The sequence below is a fragment of the Stegostoma tigrinum genome, chromosome 1, assembly GCF_030684315.1.
Source record: "Stegostoma tigrinum isolate sSteTig4 chromosome 1, sSteTig4.hap1, whole genome shotgun sequence".
Classification (NCBI taxonomy): domain Eukaryota; kingdom Metazoa; phylum Chordata; class Chondrichthyes; order Orectolobiformes; family Stegostomatidae; genus Stegostoma; species Stegostoma tigrinum.
The window spans coordinates 76,153,160-76,173,812 of record NC_081354.1 but is presented as its reverse complement, the minus strand read 5'-3'; the positions used below and the strand labels follow the sequence as shown (position 1 = coordinate 76,173,812).

Here is a 20,653-nt window from a genome sequence, read left to right as displayed (position 1 = left end):
TGCTGGGGCCACTGCTTTTCATCATTTATATGAATGATTTGGATGTGACTATATGAGATATGATTAGTAAGCTTGCAGATGACACCAAATTGGTATTGTAGTGGGCAGTGAAGAAGATTATCTCACATTACAATGGGACCTTGATCAGATGGGCAGATGGGCTGAGGAGTTTAATTTAGATAAATGTGAGGTGTTGCATTTTGGCAAGGCAAATCAGGACAGGGCGTATACACCTAATGGTAAGGTCCTTGGGAGTATTGCGAACAAAGAGGTGTTGGAGTGCAGATTCATAGTTCTTTGAAAGTGGAGTCTCAGGTAGGCAGGGCAGTAAAAAGGCACTTGGAAAACTTACCTTTATTAGTTAGTGCATTGAGTAGAGGAGTTAGGAAGTCATATTGTGGCTGTACTTGACATTGGTTCTACTACTTTTGAAATATTGTGTTCAATTCTTGTCTCCCTGCTATCTGAAAGATTTGCTAAACTTGAAAGGGTTCAGAAAAGATTTACGAGGATGTTGCCAGGATTGGAGGGTTTGAGCTATAGGGAGAGGCTGTACAGGCTGGGGCTATTTTCCTTGGTGTGTCGGAGGTGAAGGGGTGAACTTATAAAATCATCAGGGGCATGGATATGGTGAATAGCCAAGGTCTGTTCCCCACTGTAGGGGAGTCCAAAGCTAGATTACATAGGTTGACGGTGAGAGGAGGGAGATTTAAAAAGAACCTGAGCGGTCCCTTTTTCATGCAGAGAGTGGTGCATATATGGAATAACCTACCAGAGAAAGTGATGGAGGTTGGTAAAATTTCAATGTTTAAAAGACATCTATATGGGTATATGAATAGGAGGGGTTTAGAGGGATATAGGCCAAATGCTGGGATAGACTAGTTTGCAATATCTGGTCAGCATGGACAAGTTGGATCGAAGGGTCTGTTTCTGTGCTGTACAACTCCATGACTCTATGACAGAGAGCAACACAATTCTCACTTGCACTTCACGGTTATTTCAATCACGAGCCGGGCCTGGAACTGTCTTTGCATGCTCACCTAATGTTGCTGCACAAAGTGATTGTTCCCAGCCAGGCATTATACAAATAAAATCTGAAAGCAGCTGCTGTATGTTACTTCAATGAGCGATTGTACCAAAAGGGTAAGGAAGTCAATCAAGCTGCCTTTTTTTTTGGGTATCTTGCTGACACTATGCTGTTATCATAGAAGTTATAATTTTTCACAATTGTGCTGTCAGACACTCACTGAACTTCAAAACATCTTTTGCAACCCTTCTTGAGGTAAGTACTTGTGATCAGAGATAATGGGAATTGCAGATGCTGGAGAATCCAAGATAACAAAGTATGAGGCTGGATGAACACAGGAGGCCAAGCAGCATCTCAGGCTCACAAAAGCTGACATTTCAGGCCTAGGCCCTTCATCTGATGAAGGGTCTAGGCCCGAAACATCAGCGTTTGTGCTCCTGAGATGCTGCTTGGCCTGCTGTGTTCATCCATTCTCACAATTTGTTATCTTGAGGTAAGTACTGTCTGGTTCATCTACCTAGCTAGTCACAGTTGAATCCACAAGAGAAGTCAGATGTTATTTGGAAGCCATGTTTAAACATTGCCCATTTTTAGGGAGTTTACAGTTTGTTATAAAATTGATAACATTACAAGTATGTACTTGCAACAGCTGGCAACAAATTAGTGCTGCGCAGTGAGATACCATATCTAAATTATACACCTTAGGAAATAAGGAACAAAAGTCTGGTTTTAAGGTGTAGTTTGAATGGACTCTGAATATGCTGTTCTGAATATCCCTCACTCAGTGTAATTGAGTCCTCCTTTGGGTTGAGAATAATATCCTATTTTTCCCAGAGTACTTAAGGAAGTGGCTCTAAAAGTAACAGCCGCATTCACAATCATCTAATTAACACCTGATTAGGAGATGTTAATAAATGTGTTTTACATCAACTTTCAGAAGGCTTTTGATCAGGCTACACTTCAGAGATTAGCATGGGCTTATAGGAGTCATACAATTAAAAGTAGGGCCTTGGGTGCTGTTGTAGAATAGAGATCTATGCGTTTAGGTATATAGTTCTTTGAAATCTGTATCACATTTAGATAGGGTGGTTAAGAAGGCATTTATTACACTTGCATTCATTGCTTAGACCTTGGAGTATAGCAGTTGGGAAGTCATGCTGAGGTTGAACAGGACTTTGCTGAGGCCTCTTCTGGAATACTGTGTCCAGTTCTGGTTGCCCCGTTATAGGAAGGATATTCTTAGCCTGGAGAGGGTTCAGAAGAGATTTACCAGGATGTTGCAAGGAATGGAGGGTTTGATGTAGGGAGAGAATGGATAGGCTGGGACTTTTTTCACTAGAGCATAAGTGGTTGAGGGGTGACGCTACAGAAGTTTACAAAATAATGAGGGATGAGGATTAGGTAAATGGCAGATATCTTCAGGATTTCAAGACTAGGGTGACAGGATAAAGATTAAAAAAAACATGAGCAATTTGTTTTTTACACAGAGAGTGGTTCATGTGTGGAATGAGCTTCCAGAGGAGGTGGAGGATGTAGGTACAGTAAAACAATTTTTAGAAAACATTTGGATAAGTACATGAATAAGAAATGTTTGAAGGGGTAAGAAGCAAGCACAAGCGGGGGGATTAGTTTAATTTGTAACGATCACTGGTGCAGTGCCTTGTGATTATGTTTGGCATGGACTGGTTGGACTGAACTGTCTGTTTCCATGCTGTAAGTCTATGACTCTAAGACATATTTGAGGTAAATAATATTTAAGGTGAAGCTGGATAAACACAGAATCTTAGAATGGTTCCAGCACAGAAGGAGGCCAGTCAGGACAAATACAAACAGCTCTTCTGCTTTTGCACCCCTTTATGAATTATTACCTTTATTTTGCATTATTTCTCCAACTTTATATTCTTCCAAAGAAATGAATCACTTCACAATTCAAGGCACTGCATCAGTGATATTAATCAAAGGAAATTTGACACCAAGCTACACAAGGAGGAATTAAGACAGAGGACCTAAAGCTTGGTCATAAATATTGTTCAGCAGAATTTTTTTTTGACTGGCTTTGTCAATATACATATTAATTACATTTAGGATGTGAGTTTGCTTGCTGAGCTGGAAAGTTAGTTTTCAGACGTTTCGTCACCATTCTAGGTAACATCATCAGTGAGCCTCTGACGAAGCGCTGGTGTTATGTTCCGCTTTCTAGTTATCTGGTTAGGTTTCCTTGGGTTGGTGATGTCATTTCCTGTTCTTTTTCTCAGGCGGTGGTAGATTGGCTCCAAATCAATGTGTTTGTTGATGGAGTTCCGGTTGGAATGCCATGCTTCTAGGAATTCTCGTGCGTGTCTCTGTTTGGCTTGTCCTAGGATGGATGTGTTGTCCCAATCAAAGTGGTGTCTTTCCTCATCTGTATGTAAGGATACGAGTGATAGTGGGTCATGTCGTTTTGTGGCTAGTTGATGTTCATGTATCCTGGTGGCTAGCTTCCTGCCAGTTTGTCCAATGTAGTGTTTGTCACAGTTCTTGCAAGGTATTTTGCAGATGATGTTCGTTTTATTTGTTGTCTGTATAGGGTCTTTTAAGTTCATTAGCTGCTGTTTTAGTGTGTTGGTGGGTTTGTGGGCTACCCTGATGCCAAGGGGTCTGAGTAGTCTGGCAGTCATTTCAGAAATGTCTTTAATGTAGGGGAGAGTGGTTATGGTTTCTGAGCCCGTTTTGTCTGTTTGTTTGGGTTTGTTGCTGAGAAATCGGCGGACTGTGTTCATAGGGTACCCATTCTTTTTGAATACGCTGTATAGGTGATTTTCCTCTGCTCTGCGTAGTTCCTTTGTGCTGCAGTGTGTGGTGGCTCATTGGAATAATTTTCTAATGCGGCTTCGTTTGTGGGTGTTGGGATGGTTGCTCCTGTAGTTCAGTATTTGGTCCGTATGTGTTGTTTTCCTGTAGACACTGGTTTGAAATTCCATCACCAACCCAAGGAAACCTAACCAGATAAATAGAAAGCGGGACATAACACCAGCGCTTCATCGGAGGCTCACTGATGATGTTACCTAGAATGGTGATGAAACGTCTGAAAACTAACCTTCCAGCTCAGCGAGCAAACTCACATCCAGAACCTCAACCTGAGCTACAAATCTTCTCAAAACTCGCTAATTACATTTAGATCTCACTCAGTAGGCTTGTATTATAATTTAATCGACTTGTGCTGACAAGGGTTTAATGAAGAAAACCTGAACTGTTAAAGTACCATTGTACAAACATACAGAAGTCTGGTGGCAATATGCAAGTAAAATTAACTTTATGGACTGGATTTTTGTGGAGTCTCTCCACCCTGCAGATCTTTAAGAATGGCAGCCAGCGCCCAATTCTAGGATGCCCAGACCCATTCCTGACATTTCCATTTTTTGTCAAGGACGGATAAGAGTATAGATCATGAGTCTGCACCCTGCATTCCTGACCTTTCTAGACCCTTTGTGGTGATATTGATCTCCAAATCTCCTTTAATCTTTGTGGAGTTGGGGCACACTTCTAATGACTCATAGTTCATGGTCCTTCAGAGACATTGTGGACAATAGTTTGGATTGGACAAACATATGAATTAGCAGTAGGGACAGGCTGTTTGTCCTCATCTCTGCATTCCCTGCTGCCCTGTAAACTTTTGGCTCACTTGACAGTGAAGGAAGAGGTAACTTTTAGAAAGGTAGGTTCAAAATGTTTTTCTTGTACACTTGCATGCCACTCAATGCCCTTCCACCCGTCATAATGGCTTCTCTCACTCTCCATGCATTCTGCTTGGTTCCTGTTTCCTCCATGCTAATCTATGCACCTTTACATACCCACATGGACCGTCACTTCTCCACAGCAAGCTATGCATCTCCACCCACGACCTTTCATATCCTGCATGCTAAGCTAATATACGTCCTCATTGATCTACCCAATATATAGAACCAATTAACCCTTTAGTTACAGCATCATTTAAATAAATATATGCTATAGAAGTAGAGATTGGTTAGCACAGGTGTCTGAATAGCAGATTTATAATACAGAATGATACTAACAGTGCAGGTTAATTTCCCACTCCCACTCAGATTGCCTCAAAGGTCCTGCATTCTCAACCCCGCCCCCCATCTGAGGCACGTTGACCCTCAGCTTGAACCACTATTGGTCACCTCTCTCTAATGTGATAAGACTACAGCAGTTTTACTTTTCATGAATAAAGATGTCCAAAATTTCATTACCAGCACTTGACACAAATTTATATTGCATAAGTATTCTGCAATGAAAAGCACAGAACACCATGAAGAAACTGTCAGTCAAGTAATATTTTCCATAGCAGTTCAAACAGACTATTGGATGTCAGGGTTCTCAGCCAAGAATTCATAATGAAGCTTGCTATGGCAGGACACCCCTTTGGAAAGAATAGAATGGCTTCCAGGCCCATTTATAAATCTAAAGCTTGAATAAGTTGGTGGGAAGACAGCACCTTAGAATGAAAGTGTTCCATCTAGCTCTGTTGAATGCAGGCTGCAGTTTCTTCAATATTTGAATACCTCTGATTATACTTCCACCACACTTAATTGAATGAAGAGCCCATTAGCTGGCCACCAGTTGACCAGTTTGAGGAAATCCCCTGTTCTGTGATTTTTCCCCATACATAATGAAGTCAGGACCCAATTTTCACATGATATGGGCCCCCCAACACTGAAAAAGAGAAAATGGCAAGAAAGAAGAGCACCCATGACATTGCAGGGGAGCATGTTTCCAAATGAAAAGCAAATGCACTCTTTAGAGACCAAGTGCAGATGGTAATATCTGTGAGCAAATTGTTGAGTGGTTACCTGCCCAATGCTTGTCAAGGTGCTTGTTTCTGTTAGATAATGATTAAGAATAATCACTTCCAAATTGGCTTTACATCTTCCTTTCTAAGAAAGTTGGAATAATAAATGGTGCACAAATTATATATTTGATTCATAATTCTAATGTGCAAAAACATTTGTTTGTTATCAGAGAGGTGGTAAATTAACAAACTAGGGCCAGTTTTTGAACAACAGTTATTGGAACTGGCATTAGAAATGTTTCCTATGATATAAAAGAGCCAACTTTAGTGGCTTACCAATCTGTCACAGAAATAAATTCATTGAGCTAAGCCTTATTAACCTCAATTAATGTTTATTCACAGTGACTGACTGAACCACAGGCCAGGCATTGAAATTGGCACCAAATGAAATAGTAACATGACTTCCTTACCTGGCGACTGTTTGCTATATATATCCCAGTCATGACTCTTCTTCACAAGTCCTCTGCAAGCTGGCTTATTCACAATGCTCCCTTCTTTAACAATGATAAGTCATTTGTAATAATTTTGTGGTGACTGTTTCCAATATGAAATAAATTTGTTAAACCCGTCAAGCAACTCCCCATACTGGATGCCAGATGAAATAAATTATGTTCCACATTATATTTCAAGTCATACTGCAAATCCAGAAATTTTATTCGTATTTTCTCCTGTGACAGACTGAAGTATGGCACTTATTATAAGCTGTTCTAAGTGGCTTCATGTCCCCATGTGACTCATTTAATTGAAGCAACATGTTCAAGTGGATTGGGATTATAGAGGGATTTGTTTTTAATTTAAGCCTGCAGCATTTTTCTTCTACCAATGACACTAGCTCACGTACAGGCCTGAGCTTGTGAGACTTGATGCTGCTTGAGCCGATACTCCATAAAAGAATGCACAAAACCATTACCAAATAGTGTAAGATTCAAACGGAGCAATAATGGGTTTGATGGCACCAACTGCATACAAAAAAAACTTTGAATTTTACTTTACTTTAAAAATCTGTTGCAACAAAATGATAATGCCAAAAGTCTTGCCGTCCTCTTAATATCTTGTATTAATTGCACATGTACACACATGACTAAAATGTGGCCAAAAAGAACAATATTCATTAACCCAGACAAACTAAAAGAAAAACACCTCGTCGAATGTGCTACTGGGCACATTTTCTGTGCTACCTTCATTTAAAACAGGCACTTCTGTGGCAACGAAATAATGACGGAGCGTTCCTCTTGTTTTACATTTCATGTTAGGTTCTTTGCTGTGATTCCAACTGAAAGAAGAAGGGGGCACCACTGTGAATACGATGGAAAATCTGGTTCGATCATACCATTACGACAATGACCACATTTTCTCCTCCAAGGACAAACACGCCAATCCAGCTTTCTCACCCTGAAAATGGCAGCATGGCCAATGTAAATGAAAGTGGATTCAATAAAATTCATTTCCGTTTTTTATATACTTGGCTGCCGAGCATTATTTTAGTGTGGAGCAAAAACAATATAATGGGTAGACTGACCACCACCTTCTTGTCACTTTTAACCTGGTCCCATTGCATGTGTTATAACCAGGATAAGCCTGGCTCACCTTTATTTTAACTCACTCATGGAACTTGAGTAACGCTGTCTCGGACGGAATTTATTGAGGCGCCTCTTGACAGGCTGAAGTCTATTTGGTGTAGTGAGACCAGCAATTCCGTTTACGCTAAAGTCCCAATAACTCGAATTTCGATAGAGCAGACAGATGTGAGACTGAGAATAAGAAGGACTGAATGTCAAGGGCAGGAACGATAACATCCCCGACAGAAAACAGCTCCTATTTGCATGCTTGGATTAAGGCAAGCAGGAGGTGCGCAGCTGAGAGAACCTGGCAGATATGCAAAGAGGGCATCAGCGAGCAAGCATTATGAAAAACCTATGGTATAATTATATAGATTATATTAATTACAGTAGATTGCCGTGTTGCTCAGACGTCGGCATGAATTGACTGCGAGAGGGGATTTGCGAGACGGCAATAAAGTATCGTTCAGGCAACAACAAGGCACTTGGAAATCAAATTTGAATGACAGGAGGCCACCTGTTCCAGCGTAATTGGGGGGTGTGCTGGGGAGTTAACACTTTGTGTTTTTCAAGAGTAAATTGACAGCTTCCCGCGTGTGTTGCGCCAGAGGTGTCTTATGTTGCTGGGAAAGGCCAAGCCTCACGGTCAAATGAGGGAATGCATTTGCAGCTCCTCAAGGCAGAAGCCCTAATGGTGATGTGCTGCAGGCCAACACCTTCCATTCAGGACGGTAAATGCTGGACATCTTCCAATTGCAGGTCGAGCGTAATTCGGCCAATGCTGCTAACCACATGCTGATGCGGTAACACGGTAGGGCAAACGATGGGCAAGAAGACTCGCAAATTCTGACAGGGGTTTGTTAGTTGTAAAGTCAAAAGTGGCAATGTTGACATCAGTTGAAAGTCGGCCGAGAAGCAAAAGCAGAATTCATTTGTGAATTCATCCTTGTTCCATGTGGTGAATGTCCACCGATGTGTGGGATTCATGGTCCCCTTTTGCCTTGACAAAGAGAGGTGAGATGCGGAAGGGTTGAAGTGAAAAGAAGCAGTAGGGTGACAGGGTGACGGAGGCGTGGTGTTTTAGCAGCGAGAAGCTGAAGTGGGAAATAGCAGGTGATGCATGGAATTTGTCAGAAGTGTGGAGAAAGCAGGCTATTAGTTTGAAAAGCGATGTTGATGAAAAGTTGATTGCGATGTTTTGGAGCGATGGGAAAATAGGAAGAGAGTAGCGAAAGGAGAATTGAGTGGAGGCAGCGTAAAGCGTGGGAAAGCGTAAGTGTGGTTATGGTAGAAAGTTGATTTGAAGGAGTTTTAATGTGGGCTGTAGAGGGGTGCAGAGAGTTGAGGAAGGCGGGAAGTTGTTAACGCTGTTATGGTGGAGAGGTGTATGAGAGGTGAAATTGTAGTGCAGTGATCATGGTGATGAAGTGCAGTGGAAGCGAGGTTGAGAAAGAAGAAACTGAGGGAACTGTCAGTGGTGTGGAGAGACGTGTTGTCACGTGTTCAAATAGATGTAATGAGGACAGCCCGTGCCTGGTAGCATTGGTGGTTCAGTGGTAGAATTCTCGCCTGCCACGCTGGAGCCCCGGGTTCCATTCCCGGCCAATGCCGCTTGTTGTTTGTGCTATTTGTTGAAGTCTCCTTTCTACCGAATCGGGCCGCGTTTGTGGCCTGGTTTTGCTTTGCAACTTTTTAGCTTACACCTGGTGCCACAAGGTTGAGTCGTTTTACTTCAGCACTTAGAAACCGACAAATACTGAGAATGCTCTTGAAAATAAGACGCTCAGCCTTTCATCTCTCTCGCCGTCGTCAGCTTCGTTGGTCAGCATTCGCAAGACGTCTACTTTCATGACATGACTCATTTTCCACTGTTGAATTCGAATCACTTGGCACACTTGCATGCGTAACGATCCTTTAAGTGATCTACTCCTATGTCGGCACGAATTGACGTCCAAAAGGAATTTGCGAGACTGCAATAACGTATCGTTCAGGCAAGTTCTGGACGATAACAACGATGCAATTGGAAATCAAATCTGAATGACAGGAGGCCACCAGTTCCAGCGGAATTGGGGGGTGTGCTGGGGAGTTCACACTTTGTGTTTTTCCAGAGTAAGTTGAAAGCTTCCCACCTGTGTTGCGCGAGAGGTGTCTTATGTGGCTTGGAAAGGCCAAGCGTCACTGTCACATGAGGGAATGCATTTGCAGCTGCTCAAGGCAGAAGTCCCTAATGGTGATGTGCAGCAGTCCAACAACTTCCACTCAGGACGGGAAATGCCTCACATCTTCCAATATCAGGGCGAGAGTATTTCGGCCAAAGCTGCTAACCACAGTCAGCAGCGGTATCACGGTAGGGCAAACGATGGGCAAGAAGACTCTCAAATTCTGACAGGGGTTTTTTAGTTGTAAAGTCAAAAGTGGCAGTGTTGATATCAGTTGAAAGTCGGCCGCGAAGCAAAAGCAGAATTCATTTGTGAATTCATCCTTGTTCCATGTGGTGAATGTCCACCGATGTGGAATTCATGGTCCCCTTTTGCCTTGACAATGAGAGGTGCAATGCGGAAGGGTTGACGTGAAAAGAAGCAGTAGGGTGTCTGGGTGACGGAGGCGTGGTGTTTTAGCAGCGAGAAGCTGAAGTGGGAAATAGCAGGTGATGCATGGAATTTGTCAGAAGTGTGGAGAAAGCATGCGAATGGATTGAAAAGCGATGTTGAATAAAGTTGATTGCGATGTTTTGAAGCGATGGGAAAATAGGAAGAGAGTAGCGAAAGGAGAATTGAGTGGAGGCAGCGTAAAGCGTGGGGAAGCGTAGGTGTGGTTATGGTGGAAAGTTGATTTGAAAGAGTTTTAATGTGCGCTGTCGAGGGGTGCAGAGAGTTGAGGAAGGCGGGAAGTTGTTAACGCTGGTATGGTGGAGAGGTGTATGAGAGGTGAAATTGTAGTGCAGTGATCATGGTGATGAAGTGCAGTGGAAGCGAGGTCGAGAAAGAAGAAACTGAGGGAACTGTCAGTGGTGTGGAGAGACGTGTTGTCACGTGTTCAAATAGATGTAATGAGGAGCGCACGTGCCTGGTAGCATTGGTGGTTCAGTGGTAGAATTCTCGCCTGCCACGCGGGAGGCCCGGGTTCGATTCCCGGCCAATGCATCTTGTTGTTTGGTGCTATTTGTTGAAGTCTCCTTTCTACCGAATCGGGCCGCGTTTGTGGCCTGGTTTTGCTTTGCAACTTTTTAGCTTACACCTGGTGCCACAAGGTTGAGTCGTTTTTCTTCAGCACTTAGAAACCGACAAATACTGAGAATGCTCTTGAAATAAGACGCTCAGCCTTTCATCTCTCTCGCCGTCGTCAGCTTCGTTGGTCAGCATTCGCAAGACGTCTACTTTCATGACATGACTCATTTTCCACTGCTGAATTCGAATCACTTGGCACACTTGCATGCGTAACGATCCTTCAAGTGATCTACTCCTATGTCGTCATGAATTGACGTCCATAAGGAATTTGCGAGACTGCAATAACGTATCGTTCAGGCAAGGTCTGGACGATGACAACAATGCAATTGGAAATCAAATCTGAATGACAGGAGGCCACCAGTTCCAGCGTAATTGGGGGGTGTGCTGGGGAGTTCACACCCTGTGTTTTTCCAGAGTAAGTTGAAAGCTTCCCACCTGTGTTGCGCGAGAGGTGTCTTATGTTGCTGGGAAAGACCAAGCGTCACTGTCACATGAGGGAATGCATTTGCAGCTCCTCAAGGCAGAAGTCCCTTATGGTGATGTGCAGCAGTCCAACAACTTCCACTCAGGACGGGAAATGCCTGACATCTTCCAATAGCAGGGCGAGAGTATTTTGGCCAAAGCTGCTAACCACAGGCAGCAGCGGTATCACGGTAGGGCAAACGATGGGCAAGAAGACTCTGAAATTCTGACAGGGGTTTTTTAGTTGTAAAGTCAAAAGTGGCAGTGTTGATATCAGTTGAAAGTCGGCCGCGAAGCAAAAGCAGAATTCATTTGTGAATTCATCCTTGTTCCATGTGGTGAATGTCCACCGATGTGGGATTCATGGTCCCCTTTTGCCTTGACAAAGAGAGGTGAAATGCGGAAGGGTTGAAGTGAAAAGAAGCAGTAGGGTGTCTGGGTGACGGAGGCGTGGTGTTTTAGCAGCGAGAAGCTGAAGTGGGAAATAGCAGGTGATGCATGGAATTTGTCAGAAGTGTGGAGAAAGCATGTGAATGGATTGAAAAGCGATGTTGATGTAAAGTTGATTGCGATGTTTTGGAGCGATGGGAAAATAGGAAGAGAGTAGCGAAAGGAGAATTGAGTGGAGGCAGCGTAAAGCGTGGGGAAGCGTAGGTGTGGTTATGGTGGAAAGTTGATTTGAAAGAGTTTTAATGTGGGCTGTAGAGGGGTGCAGAGAGTTGAGGAAGGCGGGAAGTTGTTAACGCTGGTATGGTGGAGAGGTGTATGAGAGGTGAAATTGTAGTGCAGTGATCATGGTGATGAAGTGCAGTGGAAGCGAGGTCGAGAAAGATGAAGGTGAGGGAACTGTCAGTGGTGTGAAGAGACGTGTTGTCACGTCTTCAAATAGATGTAATGAGGAGCGTGCGTCATTGCTGGCTTTGGTGGTTCAGTGGTAGAATTCTCGCCTGCCACGCGGGAGCCCCGGGTTCCATTCCCGGCCCATGCATCTTGTTGTTTGTGCTGTTTGTTGAAGTCTCCTTTCTACCGAATCGTGCCGCGTTTGTGGCCTGGTTTTGCTTTGCAACTTTTTAGCTTACACCTGGTGCCACAAGGTTGAGTCGTTTTTCTTCAGCACTTAGAAACCGACAAATACTGAGAATGCTCTTGAAATAAGACGCTCAGCCTTTCATCTCTCTCGCCGTCGTCAGCTTCGTTGGTCAGCATTCGCAAGACGTCTACTTTCATGACATGACTCATTTTCCACTGTTGAATTCGAATCACTTGGCACACTTGCATGCGTAACGATCCTTCAAGTGATCTACTCCTATGTCGTCATGAATTGACGTCCACAAGGAATTTGCGAGACTGCAATAACGTATCGTTCAGGCAAGGTCTGGACGATGACAACAATGCAATTGGAAATCAAATCTGAATGACAGGAGGCCACCAGTTCCAGCGTAATTGGGGGGTGTGCTGGGGAGTTCACACCCTGTGTTTTTCCAGAGTAAGTTGAAAGCTTCCCACCTGTGTTGCGCGAGAGGTTTCTTATGTTGCTGGGAAAGACCAAGCGTCACTGTCACATGAGGGAATGCATTTGCAGCTCCTCAAGGCAGAAGTCCCTTATGGTGATGTGCAGCAGTCCAACAACTTCCACTCAGGACGGGAAATGCCTGACATCTTCCAATAGCAGGGCGAGAGTATTTTGGCCAAAGCTGCTAACCACAGGCAGCAGCGGTATCACGGTAGGGCAAACGATGGGCAAGAAGACTCTGAAATTCTGACAGGGGTTTTTTAGTTGTAAAGTCAAAAGTGGCAGTGTTGATATCAGTTGAAAGTCGGCCGCGAAGCAAAAGCAGAATTCATTTGTGAATTCATCCTTGTTCCATGTGGTGAATGTCCACCGATGTGGGATTCATGGTCCCCTTTTGCCTTGACAAAGAGAGGTGAAATGCGGAAGGGTTGAAGTGAAAAGAAGCAGTAGGGTGTCTGGGTGACGGAGGCGTGGTGTTTTAGCAGCGAGAAGCTGAAGTGGGAAATAGCAGGTGATGCATGGAATTTGTCAGAAGTGTGGAGAAAGCATGTGAATGGATTGAAAAGCGATGTTGATGTAAAGTTGATTGCGATGTTTTGAAGCGATGGGAAAATAGGAAGAGAGTAGCGAAAGGAGAATTGAGTGGAGGCAGCGTAAAGCGTGGGGAAGCGTAGGTGTGGTTATGGTGGAAAGTTGATTTGAAAGAGTTTTAATGTGGGCTGTAGAGGGGTGCAGAGAGTTGAGGAAGGCGGGAAGTTGTTAACGCTGGTATGGTGGAGAGGTGTATGAGAGGTGAAATTGTAGTGCAGTGATCATGGTGATGAAGTGCAGTGGAAGCGAGGTCGAGAAAGATGAAGGTGAGGGAACTGTCAGTGGTGTGAAGAGACGTGTTGTCACGTCTTCAAATAGATGTAATGAGGAGCGCGCGTCATTGCTGGCTTTGGTGGTTCAGTGGTAGAATTCTCGCCTGCCACGCGGGAGCCCCGGGTTCCATTCCCGGCCAATGCATCTTGTTGTTTGTGCTGTTTGTTGAAGTCTCCTTTCTACCGAATCGTGCCGCGTTTGTGGCCTGGTTTTGCTTTGCAACTTTTTAGCTTACACCTGGTGCCACAAGGTTGAGTCGTTTTTCTTCAGCACTTAGAAACCGACAAATACTGAGAATGCTCTTGAAATAAGACGCTCAGCCTTTCATCTCTCTCGCCGTCGTCAGCTTCGTTGGTCAGCATTCGCAAGACGTCTACTTTCATGACATGACTCATTTTCCACTGCTGAATTCGAATCACTTGGCACACTTGCATGCGTAACGATCCTTTAAGTGATCTACTCCTATGTCGGCATGAATTGACGTCCACAAGGAATTTGCGAGACTGCAATAACGTATCGTTCAGGCAAGGTCTGGACGATAACAACGATGCAATTGGAAATCAAATCTGAATGACAGGAGGCCACCAGTTCCAGCGGAATTGGGGGGTGTGCTGGGGAGTTCACACTTTGTGTTTTTCCAGAGTAAGTTGAAAGCTTCCCACCTGTGTTGCGCGAGAGGTTTCTTATGTTGCTGGGAAAGACCAAGCGTCACTGTCACATGAGGGAATGCATTTGCAGCTCCTCAAGGCAGAAGTCCCTTATGGTGATGTGCAGCAGTCCAACAACTTCCACTCAGGACGGGAAATGCCTGACATCTTCCAATAGCAGGGCGAGAGTATTTTGGCCAAAGCTGCTAACCACAGGCAGCAGCGGTATCACGGTAGGGCAAACGATGGGCAAGAAGACTCTGAAATTCTGACAGGGGTTTTTTAGTTGTAAAGTCAAAAGTGGCAGTGTTGATATCAGTTGAAAGTCGGCCGCGAAGCAAAAGCAGAATTCATTTGTGAATTCATCCTTGTTCCATGTGGTGAATGTCCACCGATGTGGGATTCATGGTCCCCTTTTGCCTTGACAAAGAGAGGTGAAATGCGGAAGGGTTGAAGTGAAAAGAAGCAGTAGGGTGTCTGGGTGACGGAGGCGTGGTGTTTTAGCAGCGAGAAGCTGAAGTGGGAAATAGCAGGTGATGCATGGAATTTGTCAGAAGTGTGGAGAAAGCATGTGAATGGATTGAAAAGCGATGTTGATGTAAAGTTGATTGCGATGTTTTGAAGCGATGGGAAAATAGGAAGAGAGTAGCGAAAGGAGAATTGAGTGGAGGCAGCGTAAAGCGTGGGGAAGCGTAGGTGTGGTTATGGTGGAAAGTTGATTTGAAAGAGTTTTAATGTGGGCTGTAGAGGGGTGCAGAGAGTTGAGGAAGGCGGGAAGTTGTTAACGCTGGTATGGTGGAGAGGTGTATGAGAGGTGAAATTGTAGTGCAGTGATCATGGTGATGAAGTGCAGTGGAAGCGAGGTCGAGAAAGATGAAGGTGAGGGAACTGTCAGTGGTGTGAAGAGACGTGTTGTCACGTCTTCAAATAGATGTAATGAGGAGCGCGCGTCATTGCTGGCTTTGGTGGTTCAGTGGTAGAATTCTCGCCTGCCACGCGGGAGCCCCGGGTTCCATTCCCGGCCAATGCATCTTGTTGTTTGTGCTGTTTGTTGAAGTCTCCTTTCTACCGAATCGTGCCGCGTTTGTGGCCTGGTTTTGCTTTGCAACTTTTTAGCTTACACCTGGTGCCACAAGGTTGAGTCGTTTTTCTTCAGCACTTAGAAACCGACAAATACTGAGAATGCTCTTGAAATAAGACGCTCAGCCTTTCATCTCTCTCGCCGTCGTCAGCTTCGTTGGTCAGCATTCGCAAGACGTCTACTTTCATGACATGACTCATTTTCCACTGCTGAATTCGAATCACTTGGCACACTTGCATGCGTAACGATCCTTGAAGTGATCTACTCCTATGTCGGCATGAATTGACGTCCACAAGGAATTTGCGAGACTGCAATAACGTATCGTTCAGGCAAGGTCTGGACGATAACAACGATGCAATTGGAAATCAAATCTGAATGACAGGAGGCCACCAGTTCCAGCGGAATTGGGGGGTGTGCTGGGGAGTTCACACTTTGTGTTTTTCCAGAGTAAGTTGAAAGCTTCCCACCTGTGTTGCGCGAGAGGTGTCTTATGTGGCTTGGAAAGGCCAAGCGTCACTGTCACATGAGGGAATGCATTTGCAGCTGCTCAAGGCAGAAGTCCCTAATGGTGATGTGCAGCAGTCCAACAACTTCCACTCAGGACGGGAAATGCCTCACATCTTCCAATATCAGGGCGAGAGTATTTCGGCCAAAGCTGCTAACCACAGTCAGCAGCGGTATCACGGTAGGGCAAACGATGGGCAAGAAGACTCTGAAATTCTGACAGGGGTTTTTTAGTTGTAAAGTCAAAAGTGGCAGTGTTGATATCAGTTGAAAGTCGGCCGCGAAGCAAAAGCAGAATTCATTTGTGAATTCATCCTTGTTCCATGTGGTGAATGTCCACCGATGTGGAATTCATGGTCCCCTTTTGCCTTGACAATGAGAGGTGCAATGCGGAAGGGTTGACGTGAAAAGAAGCAGTAGGGTGTCTGTGTGACGGAGGCGTGGTGTTTTAGCAGCGAGAAGCTGAAGTGGGAAATAGCAGGTGATGCATGGAATTTGTCAGAAGTGTGGAGAAAGCATGCGAATGGATTGAAAAGCGATGTTGATGAAACGTTGATTGCGATCTTTTGAAGCGATGGGAAAATAGGAAGAGAGTAGCGAAAGGAGAATTGAGTGGAGGCAGCGTAAAGCGTGGGGAAGCGTAGGTGTGGTTATGGTGGAAAGTTGATTTGAAAGAGTTTTAATGTGCGCTGTCGAGGGGTGCAGAGAGTTGATGAAGGCGGGAAGTTGTTAACGCTGGTATGGTGGAGAGGTGTATGAGAGGTGAAATTGTAGTGCAGTGATCATGGTGATGAAGTGTAGTGGAAGCGAGGTCGAGAAAGAAGAAACTGAGGGAACTGTCAGTGGTGTGGAGAGACGTGTTGTCACGTGTTCAAATAGATGTAATGAGGAGCGCACGTGCCTGGTAGCATTGGTGGTTCAGTGGTAGAATTCTCGCCTGCCACGCGGGAGCCCCGGGTTCGATTCCCGGCCAATGCATCTTGTTGTTTGGTGCTATTTGTTGAAGTCTCCTTTCTACCGAATCGGGCCGCGTTTGTGGCCTGGTTTTGCTTTGCAACTTTTTAGCTTACACCTGGTGCCACAAGGTTGAGTCGTTTTTCTTCAGCACTTAGAAACCGACAAATACTGAGAATGCTCTTGAAATAAGACGCTCAGCCTTTCATCTCTCTCGCCGTCGTCAGCTTCGTTGGTCAGCATTCGCAAGACGTCTACTTTCATGACATGACTCATTTTCCACTGCTGAATTCGAATCACTTGGCACACTTGCATGCGTAACGATCCTTCAAGTGATCTACTCCTATGTCGTCATGAATTGACGTCCACAAGGAATTTGCGAGACTGCAATAACGTATCGTTCAGGCAAGGTCTGGACGGTAACAACAATGCAATTGGAAATCAAATCTGAATGACAGGAGGCCACCAGTTCCAGCGTAATTGGGGGGTGTGCTGGGGAGTTCACACTGTGTTTTTCCAGAGTAAGTTGAAAGCTTCCCACCTGTGTTGCGCGAGAGGTTTCTTATGTTGCTGGGAAAGACCAAGCGTCACTGTCACATGAGGGAATGCATTTGCAGCTCCTCAAGGCAGAAGTCCCTTATGGTGATGTGCAGCAGTCCAACAACTTCCACTCAGGACGGGAAATGCTGGACATCTTCCAATAGCAGGGGGAGAGTATTGCGGCCAAAGCTGCTAACCAGAGTCAGCAGCGGTATCACGGTAGGGCAAACGATGGGCAAGAAGACTCTCAAATTCTGACAGGGGTTTTTTAGTTGTAAAGTCAAAAGTGGCAGTGTTGATATCAGTTGAAAGTCGGCCGCGAAGCAAAAGCAGAATTCATTTGTGAATTCATCCTTGTTCCATGTGGTGAATGTCCACCGATGTGGAATTCATGGTCCCCTTTTGCCTTGACAATGAGAGGTGCAATGCGGAAGGGTTGAAGTGAAAAGAAGCAGTAGGGTGTCTGTGTGACGGAGGCGTGGTGTTTTAGCAGCGAGAAGCTGAAGTGGGAAATAGCAGGTGATGCATGGAATTTGTCAGAAGTGTGGAGAAAGCATGCGAATGGATTGAAAAGCGATGTTGATGAAACGTTGATTGCGATCTTTTGAAGCGATGGGAAAATAGGAAGAGAGTAGCGAAAGGAGAATTGAGTGGAGGCAGCGTAAAGCGTGGGGAAGCGTAGGTGTGGTTATGGTGGAAAGTTGATTTGAAAGAGTTTTAATGTGCGCTGTAGAGGGGTGCAGAGAGTTGAGGAAGGCGGGAAGTTGTTAACGCTGGTATGGTGGAGAGGTGTATGAGAGGTGAAATTGTAGTGCAGTGATCATGGTGATGAAGTGCAGTGGAAGCGAGGTCGAGAAAGATGAAGGTGAGGGAACTGTCAGTGGTGTGAAGAGACGTGTTGTCACGTCTTCAAATAGATGTAATGAGGAGCGCGCGTCATTGCTGGCTTTGGTGGTTCAGTGGTAGAATTCTCGCCTGCCACGCGGGAGCCCCGGGTTCCATTCCCGGCCAATGCATCTTGTTGTTTGTGCTGTTTGTTGAAGTCTCCTTTCTACCGAATCGTGCCGCGTTTGTGGCCTGGTTTTGCTTTGCAACTTTTTAGCTTACACCTGGTGCCACAAGGTTGAGTCGTTTTTCTTCAGCACTTAGAAACCGACAAATACTGAGAATGCTCTTGAAATAAGACGCTCAGCCTTTCATCTCTCTCGCCGTCGTCAGCTTCGTTGGTCAGCATTCGCAAGACGTCTACTTTCATGACATGACTCATTTTCCACTGCTGAATTCGAATCACTTGGCACACTTGCATGCGTAACGATCCTTCAAGTGATCTACTCCTATGTCGTCATGAATTGACGTCCACAAGGAATTTGCGAGACTGCAATAACGTATCGTTCAGGCAAGGTCTGGACGATAACAACGATGCAATTGGAAATCAAATCTGAATGACAGGAGGCCACCAGTTCCAGCGGAATTGGGGGGTGTGCTGGGGAGTTCACACTTTGTGTTTTTCCAGAGTAAGTTGAAAGCTTCCCACCTGTGTTGCGCGAGAGGTTTCTTATGTTGCTGGGAAAGACCAAGCGTCACTGTCACATGAGGGAATGCATTTGCAGCTCCTCAAGGCAGAAGTCCCTTATGGTGATGTGCAGCAGTCCAACAACTTCCACTCAGGACGGGAAATGCCTGACATCTTCCAATAGCAGGGCGAGAGTATTTTGGCCAAAGCTGCTAACCACAGGCAGCAGCGGTATCACGGTAGGGCAAACGATGGGCAAGAAGACTCTGAAATTCTGACAGGGGTTTTTTAGTTGTAAAGTCAAAAGTGGCAGTGTTGATATCAGTTGAAAGTCGGCCGCGAAGCAAAAGCAGAATTCATTTGTGAATTCATCCTTGTTCCATGTGGTGAATGTCCACCGATGTGGGATTCATGGTCCCCTTTTGCCTTGACAAAGAGAGGTGAAATGCGGAAGGGTTGAAGTGAAAAGAAGCAGTAGGGTGTCTGGGTGACGGAGGCGTGGTGTTTTAGCAGCGAGAAGCTGAAGTGGGAAATAGCAGGTGATGCATGGAATTTGTCAGAAGTGTGGAGAAAGCATGTGAATGGATTGAAAAGCGATGTTGATGTAAAGTTGATTGCGATGTTTTGAAGCGATGGGAAAATAGGAAGAGAGTAGCGAAAGGAGAATTGAGTGGAGGCAGCGTAAAGCGTGGGGAAGCGTAGGTGTGGTTATGGTGGAAAGTTGATTTGAAAGAGTTTTAATGTGGGCTGTAGAGGGGTGCAGAGAGTTGAGGAAGGCGGGAAGTTGTTAACGCTGGTATGGTGGAGAGGTGTATGAGAGGTGAAATTGTAGTGCAGTGATCATGGTGATGAAGTGCAGTGGAAGCGAGGTCGAGAAAGATGAAGGTGAGGGAACTGTCAGTGGTGTGAAGAGACGTGTTGTCACGTCTTCAAATAGATGTAATGAGGAGCGCGCGTCATTGCTGGCTTTGGTGGTTCAGTGGTAGAATTCTCGCCTGCCACGCGGGAGCCCCGGGTTCCATTCCCGGCCAATGCATCTTGTTGTTTGTGCTGTTTGTTGAAGTCTCCTTTCTACCGAATCGTGCCGCGTTTGTGGCCTGGTTTTGCTTTGCAACTTTTTAGCTTACACCTGGTGCCACAAGGTTGAGTCGTTTTTCTTCAGCACTTAGAAACCGACAAATACTGAGAATGCTCTTGAAATAAGACGCTCAGCCTTTCATCTCTCTCGCCGTCGTCAGCTTCGTTGGTCAGCATTCGCAAGACGTCTACTTTCATGACATGACTCATTTTCCACTGCTGAATTCGAATCACTTGGCACACTTGCATGCGTAACGATCCTTGAAGTGATCTACTCCTATGTCGGCATGAATTGACGTCCACAAGGAATTTGCGAGACTGCAATAACGTATCGTTCAGGCAAGGTCTGGACGATAACAACGATGCAATTGGAAATCAAATCTGAATGACAGGAGGCCACCAGTTCCAGCGGAATTGGGGGGTGTGCTGGGGAGTTCACACTTTGTGTTTTTCCAGAGTAAGTTGAAAGCTTCCCACCTGTGTTGCGCGAGAGGTGTCTTATGTGGCTTGGAAAGGCCAAGCGTCACTGTCACATGAGGGAATGCATTTGCAGCTGCTCAAGGCAGAAGTCCCTAATGGTGATGTGCAGCAGTCCAACAACTTCCACTCAGGACGGGAAATGCCTGACATCTTCCAATATCAGGGCGAGAGTATTTCGGCCAAAGCTGCTAACCACAGTCAGCAGCGGTATCACGGTAGGGCAAACGATGGGCAAGAAGACTCTGAAATTCTGACAGGGGTTTTTTAGTTGTAAAGTCAAAAGTGGCAGTGTTGATATCAGTTGAAAGTCGGCCGCGAAGCAAAAGCAGAATTCATTTGTGAATTCATCCTTGTTCCATGTGGTGAATGTCCAC

At 45.1% G+C, this 20,653-nt stretch overlaps 1 protein-coding gene and 8 non-coding genes across 9 annotated transcripts in view; 8 read left to right on the top strand and 1 right to left on the bottom strand.

Moving 5' to 3' along the window:
- The window catches only part of ppef2a (protein phosphatase with EF-hand domain 2a), a 73,414-nt gene extending 66,850 nt beyond the window's left edge, over positions 1-6,564 (bottom strand). Inside the window, exon 1 of the mRNA XM_048533645.2 lies at positions 6,269-6,564. The gene's annotated coding sequence lies outside the window, so the exon portion shown is untranslated. The remainder of the gene's footprint in view (positions 1-6,268) is intronic.
- Positions 6,565-8,956: 2,392 nt separating this feature from the next.
- On the top strand, positions 8,957-9,027 carry trnag-gcc (transfer RNA glycine (anticodon GCC)). The gene has a single exon. It is a non-coding gene; the product is annotated as a tRNA-Gly (tRNA).
- Positions 9,028-10,489: 1,462 nt separating this feature from the next.
- Positions 10,490-10,560, top strand: trnag-gcc (transfer RNA glycine (anticodon GCC)). The gene has a single exon. It is a non-coding gene; the product is annotated as a tRNA-Gly (tRNA).
- A 1,463-nt stretch (positions 10,561-12,023) lies between these two features.
- Positions 12,024-12,094, top strand: trnag-gcc (transfer RNA glycine (anticodon GCC)). Its single transcript has one exon. It is a non-coding gene; the product is annotated as a tRNA-Gly (tRNA).
- Positions 12,095-13,556: 1,462 nt separating this feature from the next.
- Positions 13,557-13,627, top strand: trnag-gcc (transfer RNA glycine (anticodon GCC)). The gene has a single exon. It is a non-coding gene; the product is annotated as a tRNA-Gly (tRNA).
- Positions 13,628-15,089: 1,462 nt separating this feature from the next.
- On the top strand, positions 15,090-15,160 carry trnag-gcc (transfer RNA glycine (anticodon GCC)). The gene has a single exon. It is a non-coding gene; the product is annotated as a tRNA-Gly (tRNA).
- Positions 15,161-16,622: 1,462 nt separating this feature from the next.
- trnag-gcc (transfer RNA glycine (anticodon GCC)) lies at positions 16,623-16,693 on the top strand. The gene has a single exon. It is a non-coding gene; the product is annotated as a tRNA-Gly (tRNA).
- A 1,461-nt stretch (positions 16,694-18,154) lies between these two features.
- On the top strand, positions 18,155-18,225 carry trnag-gcc (transfer RNA glycine (anticodon GCC)). Its single transcript has one exon. It is a non-coding gene; the product is annotated as a tRNA-Gly (tRNA).
- Positions 18,226-19,687: 1,462 nt separating this feature from the next.
- trnag-gcc (transfer RNA glycine (anticodon GCC)) lies at positions 19,688-19,758 on the top strand. Its single transcript has one exon. It is a non-coding gene; the product is annotated as a tRNA-Gly (tRNA).
- Positions 19,759-20,653: the final 895 nt, after the last annotated feature.